Here is a 22,575-nt window from a genome sequence, read left to right as displayed (position 1 = left end):
TCCCGCAAGGTGGATGCCACCACAAGCATGAGTGCTTGAAAAGGGCTGACCGATTTCTAAAGGTCAGCTCGTACTCGACCTAAAAATGACCCATACTGGAATGGGACCACGAAGATGTCCCAGGTGATATGGACAAAATGGTGGCAACAGATAAAAGCACAGACATAACCCTTAACAAATCATTGATTTACCCGTAGTGCAAACACCAATAGACAAAGCTAGATTGAGACATTACCAAAATAGATACCACAGCTCTTAAACTGGGCATCCAGGAGGGATTCGAAATCCCATAAGGGGCCCAGAGAGGGACAGGGACTGCAGAAACCTCATACCAGTCACAGAGCACCCTTAAGTCATTAGACAAAAAATTACAAAGGAGCGAAAGCTGGGGAGGCTAGAAGACCCCTTTGGGGACTCCTCAATACAGAACTTCATAGTATCCACCCATGTTGGTGCGGAAGATGGAGCCAGGGCAATCAGGCTCATATGCCATTTTGTCATATCCAGAAGGTGAGTCATGAACGATGATGCCGTTGAGATGGTGAGAGCAGCAGGAAAAGATGGCACTGATGGCGAAAGTGGATATTGAATCTGCTATCAGGCTGCTTTCCATTCACCCAGATAGATTGAGCCTATTCAGCTTCAAGTTTGAGGGCAAATACTATTTCAGTAAATACCTGCCAATGGGTTGCTCAATATCCTGTACCTATATCGAAATGTTCAGTACTTTCCTAGAATACACCCTCAAGTAGGTACACCCATGCTATATTATCTGGATGGTTGCATGCTAATGGATGAAGCAGAGAAGGAAGACTGCACCAGCCTCCTGAAGGCTGATAATAACCTGGGGGTGTCACACAGAAAGGAGAAGACCGAAGGCCTCATGACCACGATGGTCTTCTTGGACATACATTTGACAGCTGGAGTATGCATGGTACCAGAGGACAAAATCAAGTCTCTATGAGACAACCTGATAGGGCTGGGGTAGTAAGAAAACAATTCTGAAGGTCCTGAGTAAATTACACTTTGGTAAGATATTTTCAAAGCGACTGCCAGGCTTGACAGCGTTCTGAGAAGAAAACAAAACACCATGTGAGTTTGGGCAAGGGGTTACAAGAGGCCATGTTAGATTGGTCAAGGTTCTTAGTAAGGTTCAATATAACACTAATATGGAGACAGCCCTGATTACCATCCCAGCAACTAGAGCTATTCGCAGATGCAGCAGATATCAAAGGTGTTGGTGCATGGACAGGCATGGTAAGTAAGTTGGAGGGCACAAAGCCTAATAAAAAACATTACCATGCTAGAAATATTCCCAGTCGTGGCAGCCATATACATGTGGAGAGAGAAACTCAAAGACAGGAATTTACTCCTCTGGTCAGAGAACCACTCAGTAGTACACATGATAAATGGTGGCTTGCCAGAGGCCCATGGCTCATGGGGAACCTGGTCCTGCTCCAACTGTGGGATAAGGTTGAACTGAGAACAAAAATATTCAGTGGCTGGCTAATTCTAGAACGGATGCCCTCTCTCATTTGCAGTGGAAGGGATTCAGTGAGCTGGTACCATGGCAGATCAGCAGATGTCCTGATTCCTCAGGGCAAATATGAAATTTGATAGATCAGGACTTGTTGGCTGGTAGACAATTGCTTGGCACCAAAGACAGGCATCAAATACCGAAAAGGCCTGGAAACATTCAAAGGGTTTTCTCTACTAAGGGAACTGAGAAACATGGGGGACGTATAAGCAGCAGTGGAGCTTTTCATCGATTGGACTTTCAAGGGGGGAAAGACCAGGTCATGGACACAAGTGCACTCAGCAGCCATATTGCACCATTGCAAGGTGAGGCAGTGCATGGGTCCCACAAAAAGCTTCCACATTAGAGCAGCAGTGAGAGGCTGGAGGCTTCTAGTGGCAGGAGTTAGTGACAGCAGGCTGCCTATACATTTTGAGTATCTCTGTTGTAAAAGTTCTTGCTGGGGTATGCACCAACCCTTACAAGACTGCAATGTTCATAGCAGACTTTTTGCCTACATTTTAAGGGCTCTGAGGGTGTCAGAGGTTGTCCCACCAGCAAGAAATGTAACAGGAAATTACTGCAGACAGCAAGAGGACATGCATGTAGAGGAGAACTTCATGTCATCCAGATTAAGGCACTTAAAGACTGATCAGGCAGCAAAAGGTTAGATCGTTTAGTTGAGATGCTCGGCAGCCCTCGAGTGCTGCCCTATATGGCTTTGAAAGTCTATATGCGAAGGAGGCCAGCAGACACTCCTAGTCCATTCAGACAGGGTTTTCCTCAGCAGGCTCCAATTCATAAAAGTCCTGTGCAGGTCATTGAAGCAGGCTGGTTTTCCCTCCTCACACTTTGGAATCCACTCATTCATGCAACAACAGAGGTGTATCTAGGAGTGGATAAAACGTGCATAAAACTGATTGGTAGATGAGAATCTAGAGGGCCTACATGTCTTACGTAAGGACAAGAGGGGCTGGTGTGCAACAACAAACAATCAAAAAGCATTGCCTATTCTTTCGACAGCCTCCGGGGACAATGCAACAAAGACAGAGTGGTTTGTGGGAAACTCATTTGCGGCAGTGGCGCAAAGATGAGCAAAGAAAAGTCAGGCATGGCGGCAGCTGCCTAACACAATGGAGATGTGGACAGGGATTCCAGGCAAGAAATAGGAACAGCTTGCCTGGGTGGTGGACAGACTACAGAGCGTGAAATACAGACCAGACATAGTACTCATACAGCTGGGAGGAGAAGGACCTGCCGATGTTAAGAAAAATACAGTTGTTAAACCTCATAAAAAAAGGGCCTCAAAATGGCGGCAACAAGGATAATGTGGTCAGAGATTATGCCATGCAATCAACAGAGGGGAGCAACATCACACAGTGCAATTGAAAAGTCCAGAAGAAAACTTAACATAGAGATAAACTCATTTTGCAGGAGAATGGACTTCGATTTGGTTAGAAACGGGCTCTTCAATTTGAGGGAGCCAGGCTTTCAAAAGGGGATGGGGTCTATCTTGGTGGCGGTTGATCCAGTAAAAACTTAAAGTATCCTGGTCCTCAAGCACCCGAAAAGGGGAAGGAGATGGACTTCAGTGGCTCTAGAATGCCGAATGGCAGGGCCAATGGGAAAGGTAGGGGTTAGAAAAAGAACACACTCAGGGCTTGCAACCCAAATGGCTTAAGGGCGGCAACAGAAACAAGTGGTCGGTATCAAGGTGAAGCCAGGAATTTGCAGTAGGACAATCCCCAGCTTTCATATCTGGACATGACGTTAGCAAGGAGCCACCAAGTACGAACACAGGAGTGAATGACAAATATTAATGATGTTATTATGACTGGCATTTATTCTGCCACCTCTGACAAACCGTTGTACATAATAAACTGCAGCCAGGCTACTCCATACATCTACTTCAGATGTTTTTTGTGTGGGGTTGGCCATTGTGACCTGATTGCACAGGCTATGACCAAAAGAGTGTTCTATCCCTCCCTCTTCTTAGAACTCTGCCTAATCTCCCCCCCCCCTCCCCTCCCCACCCTCCCCAATTTCTGGGCTCTGGAGCACTTTTATGGCTGGATTAATCTCTTAACAAGTGACCAACATAAATAACATACGATTCATTCTTAGAGGCAGATTCCCAGCGTTGTTTTTTTTTTCTATCCGTTAGAGACTTACTCCAAACTAAGGCGTGATTTACTGTTGAATATTCAAGTAGAACAAGTCACAGTGAGACGGGCAATGGTTTGCCAAGGATTACACATGTATCCGTAGAAAAGATTGGGTCTTAGAAACCCGTTCTACCGCTGTCGCCATCAAATACATTTCCCAGCACGAGGACAGCAGTACAGCATTTGAGTTCTGCCTTCCCTCCTGCTGGGTGCAGTCTCAGCAGGGGCCGACAGTGCTTGGGGGAATTTCACACTAATAACCGCTGGGCCAGTCATATTAATAGGCACCAATAAGGCACCCCTTCCGCTCCAACTAATGTCCACAGAGGCAGGAAAACAAGCGCATCCTTGAAGTGGAAATAGGGGTCGGCGCTGCCGGAGGCCAGAGCTCCTCCACATCGCAGTCTGTTCCAAACGCCGCCCCAAGGCGCAAAGCCACGCGCCAGGTTCAACCTTCGACCACTGGGCGAATGTCGGGTTAAGTCAAATTAAGGCTCTCGGGCGGCTGTTGGCCGTGGCCACGAGTTCCAAAAGCGTTTCACTAACTTCCAGCTTGAAAAATTCCCGTCTTTTTCTCCCCAAACTGGTTTTAAATAAAGAATGCACTAGAAAATACTTCATTTTAATGTGGGCTTTCGAAAAGCTCTAAAGACGCGGCTTTTCCAGCACACCTGCAGTGAGCAGTCCTCAGCGCTGTAAAACAGATGCAGACCTTAGCCATGTGCACGACCAGTGGTAAACTAATGGCTGGGTATTGAATTGGTATTTCTCCTCTTTCCGCTGCCTCTTACTCGCTGGGCCATGATCCGAGCATATCTGCCCCTCACTAGCTATCGAGGCACATACGCATTCTCCCACAAGGCTGCTATTATGCACACCCTTCGCTTCGATAGATTGCCCCCAAACCTATGGACCTCCATAACCCCTCCACCTTTCTTGCACATACTGTTCTCGGCACGTAGTCATTCTTCACATGATGTCTCTGTTTATAAACTTCAAATGAGACTCTACACTTTATTTTATCTCACATCCCTTAAAGGATTTTTTTTTATAGATATCTTCCTTTATCTGGGGTTTCAGATCCCCCTTATATTACCATTTATATCCTCATGTCTGACATCAGCACATATATACCAAGTCAAAAATCCATGTCCATTTCTTTATTGATCTCAAAAAGATTTTCACTTTATATCTTCACATACATTTTGGTCTCAAGAGACAAGAATAAATACAATATTACACTTTCCTTAACAAAATTAATTTAGATCCTCAATGTAATCATCCACATAAACACAATCATATGGCACTCAACCATCAACAATAGCATACCCCCACATTTGGCTCCTTCCATTGAAGGGTATCATCTCCTTATTTCTGCTCATATGCGGTATGTAGCTGTAGGTTTAGTTTAAAAAAAAGTACAAAACCCTGACACTGCGTATTGGTGTTTTCAACACTTTCTTTTCAGCTTCCTCAGGGAATAGACAATAACTGTGAATTGTATTTGTCACACAGGCTGTTTCAAATTCTGAGGAATTCACGAGGAGTCTTGATTTCTTCACTGAAGCCAAGTGCACTTTTCCATTTCTTGGCTTTAAACCATTACTTAGCCCTTTTAAAGAGGCCTATCTTTTCCAGCGGCGGCTGGGGAAATCAGTTCTGGATGAGCAAATAGGCAAAGTAGGCACAGACCTCTGGGCCACACTCCTTTTAGGGGCCCGCAACAATGGATCAAAATAATATTGATTTGATCTTCAAAGAAAATTACAATCAAGCTTTCTTAAATACTGCTTCCAAAAGATAGAAACAAATGAATCAACTCAAAGAAACGAAAACTTTACATGAAAGACTCTATAGAGAAAGCACTGTATTAATGTAATGTACCCATTAACAACTTAAAAGCACATAAACCAGGGACATCAGTTTCACATAACAGTTTGTCTCTTAAAAGCTCATCTTCTGGCAGCTGGTAGTTTGTAAGAAAAATCCAGTACATTGAGTATTAGGAGATAATTTGTAGGGGGGCGGGGGTGAAATTTCAACTGCTTATCATCCTCCACAGGGTTTAATCTGGCACTGCGTGAAATTTGGAAATTGAAGGGCATAAACTTTCCCGATGTACAAAGAACAAGTGAATGAAGCAGCAATCTAGTTGTATGTATACCTCAAAAACATTAGATGATACATTAAATGCCCCATGCCTTTCTAACTCTCAAAACAGCTATGTTCAAAAGAGTTCTTTTGGGACTAAATTATCAAAGACTTGACTATGGTAAAACCTTTGAAATTTTAAGCATAATCTTATTGGTTTAAAATATGCCCACGTTATTTTTATTTTTAGATAATTATTGCCTTATTAAAACCTGTTCCTTGTGTCTAAATATGTATCAATAGTTATATCTATTTTTTTTGTCAAATATTTTTATTAATATTTTCATAAGAGAAACGCATTGCATGGTAAAACATTGAGATTGACTTCATTTCGTGCGTTGTTAAACATTGGGAATTACAGTATTTCTCATCTATCTATTACATAGTACAATCGCTACTATAAACAATATCACCCTGGTTCACATGTCCTTTCCTCGGGAGATACATCTCTTTCCTGTTGCGTATTGGTCTATTAACTACCGGTTACGGTGCTGAACTCAGAACTGGGGAGTGAAACTGGGGTGGTGATCGTGAGGTCCAGGATATGTGAGTCAGACAGGGTATCGCGGCTACTGTGCTGCCTACCTGTGGATGTGGCTAATTTCTGCGAATTGGGGCCTTTCCTGCTGTTTACATCTGTCTAGCTGTCCCAGATTGTGTGTGGTTATGTTGCAGTGTGTCGTTGCACAGTTGGAGCAGTGGGAGAAATAGTGTGCATGCTTTCGGTCTGGACCTGTGATCGCGGATCCGCCGGGACTTGCGAGGAAGTGTCTGAGTCATCACGTGTCGGTTGTTGTTTGATTTGGTGTAACAGTAAGGTCCACTCCATGGATATGCGAGTTTGCGTGTTCCTTTGACTTCCTCCTCCCTAAGTGTTTCCTCCGTATCAATAGTTATATCTATAGCTTCCAAATTTGACAGATAAAAGTGACATTTCAAAATCTATGTTTGTCAGTTTATGAAACATAGCTATTGTAAACAACATGCTCTGCTCACTCTCAGACCATTGTGATAATGGTGCCTGCAAGTGGAGCTCTCTGCTGTGAAGAGGCTGTCACCCTGTGGCGCTTGATCAACCTCCTTTCAGAACACCATCCCACAGGCCACATGTAAAAGCAAAGCCTGTCTACAGCTTTTAGAGATGGTATAAGAAACATACATGTTACCGCGGAAAATACCACTCCTTTCTTACAAGACACTGAAATACTCTTCGAGAGAGACAGTGACGCCACTTGTTTCATTTTTTGCGGCTTGCTCTTTCAAAGTTATCACGACTGCTCACTGCAGCAATAATCACGCAAGCAGTTGTCTGCTGGGCGGTTGTTGCTCCAGTAACATGTTTTAAATGAAAAACATGCATGGCTTCACGTTATTTTGTTACTTGAATCTGTGCTACGATTTCACTTTAAGGAGTGAAAAAAGACACTCGGCTGAACTTTCGGTTTTTTGTTTGCATATAACATTATCGAAACCGTTGTGTGCTGTTTTTCATTCACAGCACAACTGGGAAAACAATAATAGAATAACCTAGACATGTGCATGTTTTTCATTACAGCTAGGCAGCTGCAGCAGCATTAAAACATTAATCAACGGGTTGCTTGATGACGGCTTCAGTCACTAGTGGCTTACTTTTAATAAACAAACAGTGCAGATTGAAGGCGCCAGTTCACCAGCAGACATGGTGGGTTGTTCTCAATGTACATAAAGTTACGTCCCCACTCTCTAAAAGCTCTTTCTCAACAACATCTTTTCTTGAGTAACAAGCATTGGCAAAGCCAATAGGTCTAACTTATACTAGAGCTATTGGCATTTGTATAGGCGATGGGTTGGATTGGATTGGGGTGGCATGAGTTGGATTGGATTGGGGTGGATTGGAGGGGGTGGGGTGAATTTGAGTGGGGTGTATATTTTGGAGTAGGTTGCAGTGGGGAGGATTGGAGAGGAGTGGACCGAATTTGAATGGGGGGATTGAGGACTGGATTGGATTGGAGTGGAGCGGATTGGAGGGGAGTGGGGTGGAATTGATTGGAGTGGGGTGGGATGGATTAAGGTAGTTTGAAGTGGGGTGGATTGGATTGGGGTGGATTAAGGTGAATTATATTGGAGTGAGATGGATGGGGTTGGGTGTGTGAATTGAAGTGGGATGGGCTGGATGGATTGTATTAGGGTAGATTGGGGTGGACTGAACTGAGGTGGGGTGGATTAGATTGGAGTAGTGTGGAGTGGAGTGGAGGGGAGTGGGGTGGGGTGGAATGGAATAGAGTGAGGTGATTGGAGTAGAATGGGGTGGATTGGAGTTGGTTGGGTTGGACTGGAGTGGGTTGGGGTGGATAGGAGTAGGGTGAATTGGAGTGGGGTGGACGGGATAGATGTGGAGTGCTATGGATTGAAATAGGGTGGGGTTGGGTGGGTTGAATTGATGTGGAGTGGCTTGGAGTGGGGTTGATTGATTTGGAGTGGGGTGAGGTGGATTGGATGGGGGTGGGTTGGATTGGAGTGGGGAGGATTAGAGTGGAGTGGATTGCATTGCGGTGGGATGATTGGATTGCATGTGGTGAATTGGACTAAAGTGTTGTGAATTGGATTGAATTGGATACGTGGGGTTGCTTAGATGGGATGGATTGGATTGGGATGGATTGAATTGGGGTTGGTTGGATTGGATTGGGGTAGACTGGATTGGATTGGATTGGAGTGGATTAAAGTGGGGTGAACTAAATTGGGTGAATTGGAGTGGGGTGATATGGATTGGGGTGGAGTGGACAAGATTTGAGTGGACTAGACTGAAATGTGGTTGGGTTGAATTTGACTGGAGTGGGTTGGGTTGGACTTGAGTGGCTTGGGTAGGACTGGAGTGGGTTGAGTTGGACTGGAGTGGTTTGGGTTGGGTTTGAGTGGGGTGGATTGTATTGTGTGGATTAGACTGAATTGGTGTGGCTTGAATTAGAGTGGGGTGGGGTGGGTGGATTAGAGTGTTCGCAGTAGGGTGGATTAGATTGGTTGGTGTGGACTAATGTAGATTGGAGTGGTTTGAACTGGAGTGGATTAAGATGTATTAGATTGGAGTGAGGTGAATTGGAATAGGGTGGATGGATTGGGCTGGAGTGGGGTGGATTGGATTAGAGTGAGGTGGGTTGGAATAGGTTGGATTGGATTCAAGTGGGGTGGATTGGATTGAAATGGGGGGGATTTAAGTGGGTGGGTTGGGTTGGAATGGGTGGAAGGAGTGGGTGGGTCGGATTAGAGTAGGGAGGGTTGGATTGGAATGGGGTGGATTGGACTGGCGTGGGGTGGATTGTAGTGAGGTGGGCTGGACTGTAGTGGGGAGGTTAGGACAGGAGAGGGGTTGATTGGATTGGAGTCGGTGGATTCTGGTGGATTGGAGTGGGGTCGATTGCGATGGAGAAGGGCAGGGTGGATTCAATTTTGGTGAGGTGGATTGGAGTGGTTTATATTGGATTGGGCTGGATTGGACTAGTGTGGGGTGAAATGGATTGGAGTAAGGCGATTAGAGTGGGGTGAATTGGGATGGAATAGGGTGGTTTGGGATGGCGTGGGGTGGATTGGATTGCGGTGAGGTGGATTAAATTAGAGTGGATCTGACTGGATTGAAGAGGGGTGATTTGGATTGAAGAGGAGTGGATTGGAGTTGGGTGGTTGGACTGGAGTTGGGGCCGATTGGATTGGGGCAGATTGTTTTAGATTGGAGTTGGATTGGGGTGACATGGATTGGATTGGAGTAGAGCAGACTGAATTGAAGAGGGCCGATTCGGATTGAAGAGGGGTGGATCGGATTGGTGTTGGGTGGTTTGGATTTGAGTGGGGCCGATTGTTTTAGACTGGAGTGGGGTAGATTGCATTGGATTGGAGTAGGGGAGAATGTTTTGGATTGGAGTGGGGCAGAATGTTTTGAATTGGAGTACGACAGAATGTTTTGGATTGGGGTGGGGCTGAATCTTTTGGATTGGAGTGGGGCAGAATGTTTTGAACTGGAGTGGGACATAATGTTTTGGATTGGAGCTGGCAGATTGTTTTGATGTGGAGCAGGGCACATTGTTTTAGATTGGAGTGGGGCAGATTGTTTTGGATTAGAGTGGGGCAGATTGTTTTGGAGCAGATTGTTTTGGATTGGAATTGGGCAGATTGTTTTGGATTGCAGTGGGGCAGATTGGAGTGGTGCAGATTCTTTTACATTGGAGTGGGGCAGATTGTTTTGGATTGGAGTGTGGTAGATTGTTTTGGATTGGAATTAAGCAGATTGTTTTGGATTGGAGTGAGACAGTTTGGAGTAGGGCAGAATATTTTGAGTAGGGCTGATTGCTCTTTATTGCAGTGGGGCAGATTGTTTAGGATTAGAGTGGGGCAGATTGTTTTGAACTGGAGTGAGACAGTTTGGAGTAGGGCAGAATATTTTGGACTGGAGTGGACAGATTGGAATGAGGCAGATTTTTTTGGATTGGAGTGGGGCAGATTGTTTTGGATTAGAGTGGGGTAGATTCTTTTGAACTGGAGTGAGACAGTTTGGAGTAGGGCAGAATATTTTGGACTGGAGTGGACAGATTGGAGTGAGGCAGATTGTTTTTGATTGGAGTGGGGCAGATTGTATTGGATTGGGGAAGATTTTTTTGGATTTGAGTGGAGCACATTGTTTTGGGTTGGAGAACGGCAGATTGTTTTGGATTGGAGTGGGGCAGATTGTTTCGGATTGTAAGGGGTCAGATTGTTGTGGATTGGGGTGGGACAGATTAGAGTTGGGCAGATAGTTTTGGATTGAAGTGGGGCAGATTGTTTTGGATTGGAGTGGGGCAGGTTGTTTGGGATTCGGGTGGAGCAGATTGTTTTAGTTTAGAGTGGGGCAGATTGTTTTGAGTGGGGCAGATAGTTTTGGATTGGAGTACAGCAGATCAGCAGCAGTCCATACAGGTAAAAGCGGTAGGGCGGTGGGGCCGTGTAAGGGGGGATTCCGAGGAACAATGCAGAGGGGAAATTAATTATTTATTTAATTTTCCCTCTGCATCGTCCCTTGGAATCCCCCTTACACTGCCCCACCGCTGTTACCTGCACTGACCTCGGCTCCGCAGATTGCTTTGGAATGGAGTGGGGCAAATTGTTTTGGACTGGAGTGTTGCGGATTATTTTGAGTGGGGCAGATTGTTTTGGATTGGAGTGGGACAGATTGTTTTAGATAACTGGATTGGAGTGGGGCAGGTTGGTTTGGACCAGAGGGGGGCAGATTGGAGTGGGGTGGGTTGGGATGATTGAAGTGTGGTGGTTTGCAGTGGATTGAGGTGAGTGGGTGGACTGGATTGGTCTGGGGTGGATGGGTTGAGAGAAGTGGATTAGATTGAGTGGATTGGTGTGGATTGGAGTGGGGTGGATTGGGGTTTACTGCACTAGATTTTTGAAAGTTACACATAAGAAAAAGTCAATCTCACTTTGAAATATATGGAACAATATAATCCTCATCTTTTCAGAACAGCACCACGCGCAAAAACAAAAGAAAACATAAGTGCAAAGTGAGAAAAGAAAAATTGGCAAATAAACAAAAGAAAACTATAGAAAATAAAACTTTGCAGTTCTGTTTGTCAGTCACACGCCTTCTGTTTACAGGGCACTGGAAGTTCCAAAGAACAAAATAATACCTCAACCATGTTGGGAGCAGGGGATGAGCACTGATTAAATGGAATGATCAGTGCTTGGTCCCTGCTCTACACAAAGGTGCAGGAATTATGTTAGGCCTGCAGTGACCAGTCCCAAGGCGGAAAAGAAGAGTGCCATGCAAGCTAACAAACTGTAAGCAACAGGATGGGATTCAAGCCTTTTTAGCTAACAACAGAGTCTTGCAAGCGATATGCATGTGCTAGCGCATACTATCTATCGCAGGCTTGACCGTTAAGAAGACATAGTGCTCTTCACCACTTCTAGAAACCAAAAGTCAGAGTGAAGAGTTGCCAGACTCTTCCTCCAGCCTACCCCTTAGCATCAATAACCAAACCAGCAGGGGATGAGAGTGAAGGAGGTGTAGCCCAATTTGAGGTGGTTACCACCCACTCATTCCTTGCTCTCATGGTATGCTCCACTTACAGCCCATTACTTGAATGAAGTTTTGCTGAGCCCGCCCTGAGCCACAGGTATAACACCTGATGCAAACAAATTCAGCACTGCTTAACCTTCCAATGCCAATAACTGATGTCACTGCCCCAGCTTGTACCTGTAGAGCAAGGACTTCCTCGCTCAACACATGTGCAGGGCTCCCCAGTCCTCACACCAATCCTTCACAACAAACAATAATCTAGATAAATTTATCACGAGATTGTATGCTAAACTGCTCGAATTTCCTCCTCCTTCTCCGCATTGAAGGTGCTGGAGTGTTTTTTTAAAAAAAAACTTGTATACCCTCTCCATTTTGCATGTTTACATTAATAAGAATAATTAATTAATAGTAATTGTACTAATTGTTTGCTGTGTGAATTGACCAACATTACTAATATAAGAAATACACGTGGGAATTGCATTTGCATGGCCTAATTAATACGTAAACTAATTTTCGTATGCATATTAATGATAGACAATTAGAAATTGCATGATTATATGTTGCTTTCGTGATGTATTCGTGATTTGTGCTTTATTAATGAGAATATCCGCATTAAGTGTTGCTTTTTGCTAAATAAATACACACACATAAAGTGTTTAGTGAGGGAATAACATTTTATTAGTCATTTCTATGTATTAAGTACGTTTTTGTGTTTCTTTGCTTAAGTTGACCATATGAAGTGGCCACAAAATGGCCGACATCCCTATCAGACGAATTGACTCCATTTGTGAATGTCTCTGGGTGAAGTGCGCATGCGTCACCATCAGCAGCAGGGGCCTCTGGACGACCCTAAACGCGACTGTACCCACCAAGGACACACCGGGCTAACAGCCAGCTGCCCCGAAAAGAAACAATAAAGTTACTTCAACATGAAATTATGAACTATATCTAAAGAAACATTTTCCGCATGAGAACTTGGTGCAACTGATCTCATCAACCAATCACGAATATTCAAAATATTGGCTGTTACTTTTTGGAATGTAATTTGACTATAAAAGATGGTAGAATAGAGAGGTTAGGAGCGAGACCCTTCAGAAGATTTTCGATTTCCTGACGTTATGCTGACGGAGAGGACGGTGACACTGCAGGACAGCTGTTTCCTAAGACACTGATAGTATGAACTGATGACCAAGATTTTGACTTAGAGGACGACTTTTAGCCAGAATAGGTAAATATGATGGTCTACTGCTTGATTAAACCAAAGACTCGATTTTCAATTATTTAGATAAAAATTTAAGATTTATTACTAGAACTGTGTTGGGTCGTTATTATGAAAAAATGTATTTATGTAAATATGTTATAGATTTCGTTATCACTCCAACCAGCAGCTAGATGATTCATGGCCTATTCATGGGAGGAGTACTAAACTGTGAAGTGTAGGCCTTAATAAATAGGGATATATGAGTACTTCCTTCCATTACAGCGAGTGGAACAATCGCCTCCTTGGAAGCAGGTTATTAGAGGATGAATGTTGGTGTTATGGGCCCCACCAGCGAATGTAGTGATTGAGTGTGATCTATGATCTGTGACGAAGGGAGGGATTTTGCATTCCGCGCTGCAACAGTTTTCTTGGTAGCAGAGATATGGTTAGCTACTGTTTTGGTTTGAGTGATCATTGCTTGTAAATAGTTATTGATTATTGATTGGTATTGATTTATGTACTAACACTAAATGTTGAGTTACGTTGAGTTATATGTTGTTAGCACGGCTTCTGGGAAGTAGGAAGTCGGAAGTTTGTAACAGTTCCGTAGCAGAGCAGAGGTAAGCGCTGCTCTCGGGAAAGACGGAATTGTTGTTGCCCTGTAGGTACACAGGGGAAACGTGTGACAAGTGAAGTTGCACGGCGCATTGTCTGGGTTCGATTTGGCAGCATCGTTGCCATTAGAAATATTCTCTGTGTGAGAGAAGTGTGTATGATAGCGAAGGTTACCTGTGAAATTTTGGTCTTTAAGTACCAGGAAACCAAATGGCATACCGATAACGCTTATCACTAAAAAGGTAGCAGGTGTTCTCTGAGCTTGTTAGAAGGACAAAGTAGAGGGAAGCGCTGCTTCGTTAACGAATGTCATAATTCTGTAGTAGGGCAGAGGTAAGCGCTGCTCTCGGAAAAGACAGAAGTCTGTGTGAATGGTCTTCATTTTTCCCCCGTATGACAGTGTGTGTATGAGAAAGGCATTCTGATTAATGGCGAAACTCTAGAGACCTAATGCTAACTCTAATTAGGTGTCTTAATTCTAAAGAAGCGATTAGTAGATGCTTGTTAGAAGGGTAAGGTAGAGGGATTTGCTACTTTATCAACGGAAGTAACGATTCCGTAGTAGGGCAGAGGTAAGCGCTGCTCTCGGAAAAGACGGAATTCTCGTGAGAAAGGTCTATTGCTATTCTTTGGTTAGCGAAGCGGACAATGGAGATGTTTTAGTTTTGTTACTAATAGAATTGTAAAAGTTGCAATAAGAGTTCACGGAGCGGACTTGTAAAGGAGGGGTAGACAGGAGCAGAGCTGCCGCAGCGGCTGCTGACGTCAAAACGACCGTGCTGGGATTGGACAGTCGGTCAGAAGTGTAAAGCGCCCCGGATTGGTGCGTTAGTTTAAAGCCGCGCTAGGATTGGAGAAGTACAGGGTGACGTAAACGCTCCCCATTGGTGCGTTAGTGTAAGTCGCGCTGGGATTAGAAGACTGTGACAGTGACGTAGACGCTCTTGATTGGTGCGTTAGCGTGAAGTTGCGCTGTGAGTGAACAGAATAGCGGTACAGTTGTAAAAGACTAGCGATACACAGAAACCAAGAAAATGTATTACCAGCCACCAGATAGGGAAAAGAAATCCTGGTTTTGTAAAGTTAAAAAGTGGTTTAAGAAAGATAAGCAGGTCAAAACTAGGGAAGGACAGTTACTTCCTCCACCGAAAACTCCTGCATCTTTAATGATTGCGAAATATGGATATCATACTTGTATTTGGTTAGATAATTGGGTAAAATATACCAAGGACGATGGAGTCCTGGCATTTCCAGAACATGGTTCCTTTAATATGGCAGTTTAAAGGAATTTACGCGAGAAGATGATGTATCTAGAACCAAGACCTAGACCGACGCAGTTTGAGGCGTTGACAGAGTGGGAAGACGAAATGCATGAGCGAGAAAAGCAAAGAAATGGTAGATGTTACAGATATTTGTTTGGCAGGTCATATGGACATGAAACACATGATGATCGAATGAAAAGATGGAGGAATGCAAGTATGACTGAGGGTATGTTTCCTGTAAGAGCGGTAGGAGAGAATGAAGGAAGAAAATATGTGGAAAAAAGGAATAATGTGGAATCAAGAGGTTACTGAGCAAATGAATCAGATGATGATGTGTTGGATGATGTGTTTTATAAAAATCCACCACCATACCGACCAGAACCAGAAATGTTGACACCAAACGCCCCAATGAGAGAAACATTACGAATTATCAAGACTGAGACTATGTCACCAGATTTAGAAAAGAGAAACTCCATAAGAGAAGTAAAAAAGAAGTCGGAGAATAGAATAAATAGTGAAAATTCAGCGGAATTGGCCAAAACAACTCTAGAATTGACAGAGAATTAACTAAGAATCTAGAAGCTATAACAGTTCCAGTGACCATAGGTACAGTAATGCCCATTTTTGAGAAGCAAAAGGATAGTGAACATTGCTTGACGGTACCATACCGGAACAATAATTTGGTTGAGAGTCCAGAACGGAGTCAAATTGAGAATCCATGGGGACCGACAATAAATATGTTTGAACCAAATGTTTCAAATAATCCCTTTATAAATCAGAATTATGCTGAAAGGAGTAGAACGACAGTAGAAACTTTGTTGGAACCCCAGAGAAATTCAGAACAGAGTAGCGTAGAAAACCCGGTAGGACCTTCTGTGGAAGAACTGAGTGAATGGTTAAGAGGGTTACAGAGACAAGATAAAGAATCCCTGTCAATAGATGTGGCTAAATTACAGATGGTACTGGAAGAATTAATTGTAGGGACTATTCACGTAGAAAAATTGAAAATTTATCAGGATGAGGAGCTGTTATTCCTATGCAAAAGCGTGACCTGGAGAGCGAAAAATCTGCATGAAAGACTAGGAGAAGTTGTGAATGAAATGGGTATAGATATTGATAAGGTAAAAGCCTTACAGAAACCCTATCGAGTTGATTTTACTTAAAAAGACATTGAAAATCTGAACACCACAGGACAGATAGGTCAGATTAAGGACATAATCATTTTATTGAGAAAATGGGGAGACGTGGAAAAATGGAGAAGTAAATGGTATAGAAAACGTAATGATGCCTCAGAAAGGACAGTTTCGGCATTCCCTGTTAGAGAGAAAGAAAAGGTAGTAACTGAATACCCCATGAGGGAGATTCCAAGAGGAGGATATGTACACGTCCCATGGACAAGACAGGATATTTTGTCATTTACGAATTATTTCCCTCGACTACGCGAAAAGCCCATCGAGTGGTACCGGCAGGTAGACAGATTTGTAAAATTGTCAAAAGTACTATGGGTAGATTTGAATAGTCTATTTGATATAATAGTACCGGTAGATTTGTGGACAGAGTGTAAGTTGATGATCAACTGGCCAACTCAGGAGTACCCTAGGGATCCTAAGACAGGAGCTCCGGACCCTGAGGTAATGAAGAAGTACGAGCAGCTTATGGTATTTTTGAAAAACAAAGTGCCCCCTAAAGAGACCGATTGGGTAAAAATTGATCGAACACATCAGGAAGGGAAAGAGTCAGTACATTCATACTATGATAGGCTAATTCAAGCCTTTAAGCAGTTCAGTGGAGATGAGAACCTGAGTGATAAGGATTTGAGTCATTTTGTATACAGATTTGTATATGGTTTACGCCCAGAAATTGGTGACATGATAAAGCAGCATACGGTTGATTGGCAGAATAAGAAAATAGATGAAGTATTGAGACATGCTAAATATTTCAGTGACGAAATTGAGGCCAAACAGCGAAAATTAAAAGAAAAGGCAATATGGGCACAAGTAAAGGTAGCGGAAAGGCAGGAAGCTCAGTTGGTCGAACAAGCAGCCGCGGCCCGATGCAATGCGATGCAGCGCGCGCTACGAAATTCGTTTTATTTATTTAATTGTTTACTTACCTGCAATTATCCATATTCCGGTTTTTAGAACCCCCCACCCTGGCCCTCTCCCGCCCCACCCTACCGCCCCACGGAACTCCCTCCACGGGCCGCGGCTGCGAACAAGCAAATAACCCAGGAACTAGACCGAGATTTGGCCCAGGAAAAGGTAATATAGAAGAAGCTAAAAAGAAGTTCCCATGCCATAATTGCGGTAGGTTAGGGCATTGGAAATCCGAGTGTAAATTTCCTCCAAGTACTAATAATGAAAATGCATCATTGAATCCGGAGGTGCAGAATGAGGTGAGTGGTCAAGTGCAGCAACAGCAGCAGGTGGTTACCTCACAGAATCAGGTGCCAAAACCACCTTTCCCACAGAGCAGAAACACTCAGAAGTATAGTAATGAATCTGGATTCTACAATGAAGAACAGGTAAATAAACCGCCACGCGCTCTCGCTGTTTCACAGTATTGGCTGCAACGCGATGAGAGTGACTCAGAGGAAAGCTATTGACGGTGCCGAAAGGAGGAAGAAGAGTGCGTACTTGGCGCAACTCTAGAAGTAGACCAGACAGGACCTTTTGTAGATGGGAAGGTTAATGATGAAAATATAACTTTCCTAGTGGACACTGGTGCTACTCGATCAACTGTTAGATCAGCTGATGTTAAGAATCTTCCTCTCTCGGATGAAACAATCCAAGTGGTTGGTGTGTCCAACAGACAGATAAAGACATTTCTGACAGAACCAGTGAAAGTTGGTATAGGGAAATTTTCAGAGATGCACCACTTTGTCGTATGCGACACCAGTCCAGTGAATTTATTAGGTAGGGACCTGTTGTGCAAAATGAATTGCACTATATTCTGTACTCCAGATGGAATAGCATTTGAAACACCAGATGAGGATGGGCTGTATAAAATGACCATAGCTAACAGAGAAAATGAGGTTACTGAGACTTATGCAATATTCAACCCTGATGAACTACCTAAAGAACTAAAGCAGTCAGTGAAGGCAGAAGTGTGGGATTTTACTGGAGAAGATGTAGGGTTAATGAGAAACGTAGATCCAGTCAAAATAACTGTGAAGGAAGGAATAAGCTATCCAAATGTTCCACAGTACAGTGGAACAATCGCCTCCTTGTAAACAGGTTAATAGAGGATGAATGTTGGTGTTATGGGCCCCACCAGCGAATGTAGTGATTGAGTGTGATCTATGATCTGTGACGAAGGGAGGGATTATGCATTCCGCGCTGCAACAAAGGTAGGTCAATGCCCCTCACGCGCTTGAACACCAGCTGCTCCTGATCCGTTCTGCACTTCGAATATAGCAGTAGGTCCATCCTATCATTTTAATTATCTCCTTCTATCGAGACTTCACCGAGCTGGTTTATTACATTAAGAAATATCTTGGCCTTAAATTTTCAGACATCATGGGGTTATGAAATTGTCACCTTCTTCGGTATATACATTAAGTACACTCAACTGGGCCCCACTCACACAGTTCCAACTCATATTTCCTTTTGGTAGATGGCACATCCCTTTCTTAGAATGTCAGTCCAGTGTGTAGTGACATCGTTCATAACAACGTTATGATTGTGGTGCAATTTCAGGCTGGCACGCATGTGACCTACACATCCCTACCCGATGAAGTTACTGATGCCTTATTTGCGGCCAGGGAGCACACTACCATATCCATCTACTCATGTCGATGGAATAAGTTTGTTCTGTGGTGTGAGCCGGAAGGCCTCAATCCCTTTAAATCTGCCTTTCCAATATCTTGCAATTGCGTTGTAACTTGAACAGCAAAATATCTGGCACTGGGCACAGTTCATTGCTATCTGGCGGCCTGGTCTGCCTCCATATGCCTTCCTGGTCAACGTTTCCTTTTTCATGGCCACTAGTGGCACGTTTTCTAAGAGATTTGCTTTACTTGTTTCCCTCCACTCCATATATTGTTCCTCAGAAGGGTTTGAATCTTGTATTTACTTTCTTGCTATAATCCCCATTCGAGCTGATACACAATTACTAAGATCGACTTCTTGCCCGGAGGACAGATTTATTGGTGGCCATAACTTCAGCCGATAGGGTCAGAGGAAGGCCGGTCCTCTCAGTTCATCCTCTTTTCACGGTTTTATACACCGATAACTAGGTCTTTTGTACCTGCCAATTATTCAATCCCAAGCTGGTTCCTATATGTCACATCACCCAGTCTATTACTCTTCCTTATTTTTTTCTCTCATCTGCATCCAACTAAGGAGAAGGAGCACACACATACACAGGACCCCAGATGTACGGTTCCCTACTACATCAACTGTAGTCATCAGAACAGAGTGAATAGTTTTTGTGGGCTTCACAGGCAATTACCAGCAAACACTTTCACACCGAGTCATCCACCGTATGACGGTATTCTAATTGTTAGCCAAGGAAGATGCTCTGGAGGTTATTCATGTCCATCCCCCTGATGCTATGGCTGCCTCCGCTGCTCACTCCAGAGATGTTCTCGTGGCTGATATCTGCCAGGCACTTGGTCATCTTACATACTTTTGCCTTGTAATGCTGCTTCATGTCTCAGGTTTAAGTTGTGTTGCATAACTTGTTTAACTGGCATTATTCAATCCCACACCCCAAGGAGATACTGCTTTGGGACTCATTCATAAGGTGAGAATTCTGCAGGAAAATATTTTTATCAGAAGATGATTTCAACAGAAGAAAGTTACCTTTGGTGATGATATTTCTGGTGGACACATGTTCTTTCCCCAGGTTCCTCGACATCCTTCCACTTTACCTGGTGAGTTAGTGCTACGTCTAATAAGATTTGAAATATATGCAAACATGTTTTGTGCTGTATTTGCCTCTGCTTTCGCTCTCTTGGGTCCTCTCTGCATGCCTTGAATGAAATGGGGAAAAGTATCAGGAACTAATGCCAGTGCTCTGATTAGCGGCTGATGTGCTCTGATGTCATGTTTCTTGGCAGAGTCATGGCTTGATATGCATGGAAACTGCTTTGCAATGCATGGGAGGTATTCTTGGCCAGTCAGTGACATAGAAGGTTGTTTCATGGGGTAAGGGATCTTCGAAAACAATAGCCATCCACCAGAATTATCATTACCGAATGCAAGTAACTTTTTTCTTCATGAAACCTATTTTATCAGACAAGTATTTGGATAGCTTAGCAAAGTTTCCTAAAAAAAGATTACAAAATCAGTGTAATCTTAAGGATTTTGCGGGCCCCAGGCAAGACATATTTTGGGGGCCCCTGTTTAGAACAACTGAATTTTATTACCCATTTTCTGCTAATTCAAGTCCCATGAATCCAAAAAATATCAAATTCTATGTAAAAGGATGAGACGCTGTTATTAGACAAAAAGGAACCATAGAGAAAGTTAACTTTTCCAGGTAGTCCCTTTAGAAGGTGGGAGCCCTGGGCAATTGCCCACTTTGCCCATGCCTTAAAATGCCTCGGCCATCTACCTCTGATATTCCAGATCCACACCATTAGTCACTGAAGCCACCCTCTGCTTCAGATTTCTGGGGAGACACAATTTGTCTCATCTCAAACCAGACCTTTTTATGTCCACAAATTCTAAGGGTCCCGTTTTTTGATAGAGCTCATTGCCACTGATATAGCGGGGATCCTTGAATCTCGGCCTCTAAGTGTAATCATCAAAAAGAATCCTCACAGGTTATATGGACCTTTGATTGTCGACTTGAAGTGTAAAGAAGGAGTTCACATCAGAAACACATTTCCATTACATTGAAACCAATGTGGTTGCACAGAAACAACAAAGAGGATTAAATCGAATCAGCAAAATTGTAGCAAATATATTGTAAAAGCTTACATATTAATATGATCATGCACTCTGAATTTGTAAATTATAAGGAAGAAAATGCAGAAACACGTGCTTAAAACATGAAAGGAGATTCTAGAAGGCTTCTCCAGATCAGTTTCCACCAAATGGACCAATCAACTGTGATCACTTTCTGGGAGTAGACAAACTCCCTAGTTTCGCAGTGCTGGATAATACGATGGTACACATCTGTGCAACCTTGGATGTAATTGTAGTCTGTTCTTCTGAATACAGAAGGATCTCTCCCGCCATCTCAATTGCCATGTGCAAAGCCAACTTCTAATTATTTTCAACTACCTGCCAGTCTAATACAGTAAACCTGAGCCTATTCTAGATGATGGGTATGTTGATAAGACACCTGCAGAGAAGAAAAACACCAGACTTGCAAAAGATTGCGTTGAGTACCATTGAGTTTGGTAACAATAAACACAGATTATTTAGCACCCAGATACCCTCCTGGGTGAACGTGCACTTTACAAATACACATGTTATGTTATGTTAATCATGAGAATAATTACGATTAGGTCTGTTGGAGCTTGTCTCACCATGCTCCCCATATTTTAGCATATTTGTTGGTGCAGCGACTCCTCATATAAATCTTTTCTTTTGCAGCTGCACAAAAATCCAGTGCTCTGATACAGTTATCAACCCCTAGGTCGGGTGAAGCTTTCCACGTACATGCTATTTCTCTTTTGTTTCAGTAATCTTTACTTGGGTAAAATGTAACCATAAAAGATACATATTAACAATTAAAACCTTTAACACCAGATGCAATAATTTAATAAAAACATAGACACATATATAAAAACAAATGTTTGGAAAAACTTTTTTGAGAACATAGTGTAAGGTCCAACCTACATTTGAAACATTACTGTAGGAAGGTGGAATCTGACTGCATGGTTGCCCCCACTTTTTTCCTGGTGTTTTGCTGGTTTTTGACTTAGTCTGGCTAGATCTTGCTATTCAGGACCCCAGCCTATCTGCTTTCTCCCTTAAATTGATTCCAAGTACTTTAGGTACACTCCAGATTGGATTCTGGGGTACCCTTATAAGTCCCTATTATATGGTATACTATGTACCCAGGGCATATGTACCCCAGAGGCCTACTAGGGGCTGCAGCATTTATTATGCCACCCTTGGGAAGCCTACCAAAATGACACCACAGGACTGCTACTGCAGCCTGGGTAAGGTGGTGCATGCACCCCTTACTGAGATATAGGTTCACTATATCTCTCCATATCACTGCACATTTGTTCAGGGCACATATCACTCGGATGTCTCATGGCGCTTGCAGACAGCTCTGAAAGATTGCTTGATTAGTTGTCAAACAGCCATGACTTTAACTTCTTGCGAAAGCAGTTGTGATCTGTTATGGTGCATAGATTTAAGGGCAGTTTTTTCCAAGAAGCAGGGGCAAGAAAAGAAAAGGACCTTCCTCCATTTCTAGAGGTGCGAATTCTGAGAGGTGTGAGTAATAATTTGTTGCTGGATCTAAGGGTCCTACAAGGCTGGTACCAACTTAGTTTTTTGGACCAATACCCGGGCCTATTCCGTACATGTTTTTGTGTATTAGACAGAGAATCTTAAATTGAATTCGCTTTCTGACTGGAAGCCAGTGTCGAGATCTCAGACTAGGGGCCAAAGGGGATCTGGGCGGGAGGTTAAGAGCCAGCCTAGCCGCGGTGTTCAGCAAAATCT

The sequence above is a fragment of the Triturus cristatus genome, chromosome 4_1 (genome assembly GCF_964204655.1).
Source record: "Triturus cristatus chromosome 4_1, aTriCri1.1, whole genome shotgun sequence".
NCBI classification, from domain to species: domain Eukaryota; kingdom Metazoa; phylum Chordata; class Amphibia; order Caudata; family Salamandridae; genus Triturus; species Triturus cristatus.
This window is presented reverse-complemented; position numbering follows the sequence as displayed.